The sequence below is a fragment of the Gavialis gangeticus genome, unplaced genomic scaffold (genome assembly GCF_001723915.1).
Source record: "Gavialis gangeticus isolate Ggan-Ray unplaced genomic scaffold, GavGan_comp1, whole genome shotgun sequence".
NCBI lineage: Eukaryota > Metazoa > Chordata > Crocodylia > Gavialidae > Gavialis > Gavialis gangeticus.
Genome location: NW_017729032.1, coordinates 48,762,224 through 48,766,502, shown reverse-complemented (window position 1 = coordinate 48,766,502; position 4,279 = coordinate 48,762,224). Strand labels below are relative to the sequence as shown.

Here is a 4,279-nt window from a genome sequence, read left to right as displayed (position 1 = left end):
CTTGTGTGCCAAGGAAAAAGTCCTGGTCAGACCCCACAGTATATCTGGGATCCAGTGTGCTTGTCACATTGTCTTGGTGCTTGGAAAACCCTCCATCTTGTCATCTTGGAATGCGGTGCTTAAAAGATCGAATCCAGTTTTTTATAGCAGGCAGGTAGTCACAGTGTTATCAGAGGTCTCAACCTGCTCTTTTGTCTGCAGGTACTTCTGGACTTGCAGTCCAGTCCAAGATCAGTCAAATGCCAGGCTTCTGAAGAAACCCATGTGGGAGTAGAGGAGACAAGAAGGACTTGGCTACTGTGGAGTCACATGGGGATGCTGCTGGCTGATATTGAAAAGGTATTCCTGGATACCTGCAAATATCTAAACATCAAGGTAACATACAGTCAAGATGACCCTAGCACAGTGGAAAGGCACACAGATAAATGTACAACCTGATCCAGGTGGCAAGCACAGCAGCAAGTAAAGTAGTTAGACAGACAGAAACACTTGTTAGAAATGTGGGAAAAAAGCTTGGGTGGTGGTGACATTGGACTGCAAAGGGACTAAAGTTCAGGTGACGTAGTACACCAGTGTAGAGAAGGCTGCAAGAGACCCTGTAATTAAATGAAAAATGGAGGTGGAAAGAGACAAAATATGGTCACCATATCAGAGGCTTCTGGTTCTGTGTCCAAAAATAATGGGTTGTTTATTTTCCATTTATATATAATGCCCTCTTGAGGGATACATCCCAGTAGACAAGGGTCAAGGAGACTTTAGAAGTTGACAGTGTTTGTCTTTAAAGTAGTGGCTAAGGCCATGTGTAGATAAAACGAGAGGCATGTGTGCATCACACTTTAAAGCGGGCTAAATGCTTTTGCACCGCTTTAATGGTGTTCGTGTTTGCATGCCTCGGCGGTGTATTGCGCATGCCAGGGGTGTCAAATATCTGCTCACAGGCCAAATCCAGCTGCTGTAGGAGATTCAGCAGCATAATGCGCCTTAAATGACTTGGGGTGCAGTAAATTAAAACTCCTCCGAGGAGTTTGTTTGCTGCCTCTACAGCCGTGGACCAAAGCACTGGTCTCCATGCAGGTCAGGTGCTCTACAGGAAGCCCTGTAGGCAGCCTGGCAGCAGCCCAGGAAAGCAGGCTCCACCCAAGGAAAGCGGTGAACCTGATCTTCCCTCCCCACCCGGAGCCTGCCTGCCTGCCTGAGGTGTGTGGGGGGGCCTGGTGCTTCCTTCTGTGGCTGCGGTGCCCCCTGGAAATGCTCGAGCCAGGTGCCTGTGGGTGGGTACCACCAGGGAGGGGGCACTGCTGCCACGGAGGGAAGTGACAGCCCCTGCCTGCAGCCCAGGGACTGCTCCACCTACCAGCAGCTCACCTACCCCACCCTGCCGGAGAGGCAGGTAAGTCAGCAGAGTGTGTGCACGACATGCGGGTGTAATCAGCCCTAAATTGAAGCAGTGTTTTTTAAAACCCACCACTTCAATTTAGGGCCCCCATTTCATCTACACATGCCCTAAGATTTACTGTGCTGTTTCATTAGGTTTCTGTTTTCTGGCCTACTCTGCAGCGATGTTTTTACAGTATGAGCTCTCCATTTAAATCCCCTTTTTCTTTCATGTCTAACAAATGCTGTTAAATAGAACACAGAAGAAAGTAGAGAAGAATATTGCACATCATTTTAAGCACTTTTGGTTGTCTGAATAATCAGCTCCCTCCAGTTACAACCTCTGTTTTGCTATTTACAACACTGGTTTCTCTTAAAGTTCTTTAAGGTCATGGAAATAACCTGGCAACTCAGATGCAGGGCTTCTCCTGATTGATTTCAGGGTGTGATGAGCACCTATAGATTTCATAGATTTTTAGGGTCAGAAGGGACCTTGTAGGTAGGTCATCGAGTCTGATCCCCTGCTCTAGGCAGGAAAGAGCACTGGGGTTAAGTAACTCCAGCTAGGTGCTTGTCTAATTTCGTCTTGAATACCTCCAAGAAAGGGGAAAGCACCACCTCCCTTGGAAACTCATTCCATATTTTGGCAACCCTCACCGTAAAGAATTTCTTACGGCTGTCATAGACAGCCAGCCCTTCTACAGCAGATCATGGTTTAGTTGATTCTTTCCACAGAGGCACAGTTCAGAAGTATTTTTTCAGTCAAAAAAGTGTAGAGCATGACACGAGACAACATGAAGTTTAGAAAACAGAGAGATGGTTTTGTGTGCTCATCTAGAGACCTCTGTCATGTCTGTTTCTCTGTCTAACTTCTAGGTACTTACATGGGCCCCACTTCTGTACTCTTCCAGCACCCCAGTGAGGTAGGGAAGAATTATGATCCTCATTCCAGAAATGAGGAGTTGAGGTGCAGAGGCGGTACAGGGTTGCCTTGCAGTCTGTGGCAGAACAGACAGTTGAACTTGGTCTTGAGTCCCTTGGGTTGTAACTTATTGCAGTTTGCCTATCGACCGATCCTTCCCAACCTCCTTCTCTTTCAAATCCCTTCCCCCAGCCTTGCTTCTTCCCTGTGACCCAAAATTTCAGAAAGGTTTTCAAATAATGGAAGAATGGCTGTATCTCACCACTGCACAACTGCTTTTATGGAGCCCAGTCCCTGAACCTTGCCTACCATTTCTGAAGGAAGAGAAGTTGTAGGGAAGTCTTTGGCCTTATGGGCTCTTGTCTTCACTCTGGCTGAGCTCTGGAATAAAGCTTATGGCTTGGTAGACATTCTGTTTTCTGGCTGGACAGCACCTACAGCATCTCTTCCTTGGCTGCCTGTCAGTTAGCAAGGATGTACCCAGAATCACTCCATGAGGCCGTGGCTGGCAAACATCAATTTGGCTGTGAATGGTGTGTGCCAGTTGCACTGTATAGCTCTTTCCTAGGAACAGATGCAAGGGAACAGTTTTGACAGATTGCAGTATTGGTTGTTGAAGGGCAGGCACACTCCTTGGGAAGGAGTAGTCTTTCTCTTAATTAACTGCTGAGGGAAATTTAGCTTGCTGCCTATCACTTTGCCCTTGAGCCACTTGCATCTCATCTGACAGGACTACCAATTCAATTGACAACATCTTTGGCTTCTGAAGCTGGACAATCAGGGACTCTGACTAGCTGGGGATTTCCTCTTGCAAGCAGCATGTAACCAGTGTAACTAGCCTCACACTATCCTCTTTAGAGATGTCTACTAAAGGAAGCATGCTGGAAGCCCCTCTTACTCTCCTGGATGTGTCTGTACTATGTGATATCACCAGGGATCTGGGTTTTCAGCTTGCCATGGAAAAAAGCAGTAAAACCTGGATTTTCTCTTTTTAACGAGAAAAATACAGGAAATAGTGGGTTTCCCCTCACAGGCTAGCAGAGTTCCAGCCTGCAAGGGGCTGGAGGGAGCAGGAGGAGAGCGATCAGGTGGGAGTGCCACGTGCATGTGCGCATGTACATGTTGACATGTCCATCAGGTAGTGTGGAGAGCAGCTCCCACAGGTAAGTCTGGTGGGGTGGGAGGGAGTTGGTCAGGGCTGGACCTGAGGCTGCTGCCCAGCCTGGACAGTGTGTGGGGCTTGGAGCCTGGGGCTGGAAAGTGCAGCCGCAAGGCCTGGGCGGAGAGCAAGACGGGACTGTGGGCAGCTCATCCAGGGGGGTGGGTAGGAAAGCTCATTGCCAACACTGGGAGCTCTGTGCCACCATGGTGAGGCACCCCCTGGCAGCAGCGGAGGTGCTGGCACAGAGTTGTGCCCTTTACTGCTGCTGGGTGGGCAGGGGTGGCACCATGGTGGTGCAGAGCTCCCAGTGGCAGCAACGTTCTTCCCCACCCAGCCTCACTCTTCCCTGCTGCACTGGGTCCCACCCTCTGGGCTGCAGAGTCCCCAAAGGGCAGCAGGGCAGGAAACCCGAGCCTGCAACAGGCAGTGTGCTTCTGTGCCCCTCAACAGGCTCCTTTCCTGCCATGCCACTCATGGGGGAGGAAGAGTCAGGCTCTGCTCCTCTGCTGCCTCCCACAGGTGGCAGTCAGGGCTCAGGCCTGCTGTGGGCAGCAGGGGGCTGCGGAAATGGGCAGGGCTTGGGTGGGCAGGGGGCTGTAGGTGAGGAGTGAGGGGCACCAGTGGGGCCAGGGGGCTGTGGGTCGGGAGTGAGAGGCAATGGCATGGGCTGGGGCAGTGCTGTAGCAACGAAGTTTGGTGCCTGGGGCAAAGCCCACAGCAGCAGCTCACCTTTGCCCTGCACAAAGGTCTGGGGGAGGCACATGACCCCCCCCCCCCAAACGCTTGCCTGGGAGGGTACACACCAGCAGAACCCCCCCTCC

The 4,279-nt window shown here is 50.8% G+C and overlaps 1 long non-coding RNA gene across 1 annotated transcript in view; it reads left to right on the top strand.

The window, feature by feature from the left end:
• Nucleotides 1-205: 205 nt before the first annotated feature.
• Nucleotides 206-4,279, top strand: part of LOC109302508 — a 4,742-nt gene continuing 668 nt past the window's right edge. Inside the window, exons 1-2 of the long non-coding RNA XR_002098815.1 lie at nt 206-339; nt 2,251-2,297. This is a non-coding gene — a long non-coding RNA (uncharacterized LOC109302508). The remainder of the gene's footprint in view (nt 340-2,250; nt 2,298-4,279) is intronic.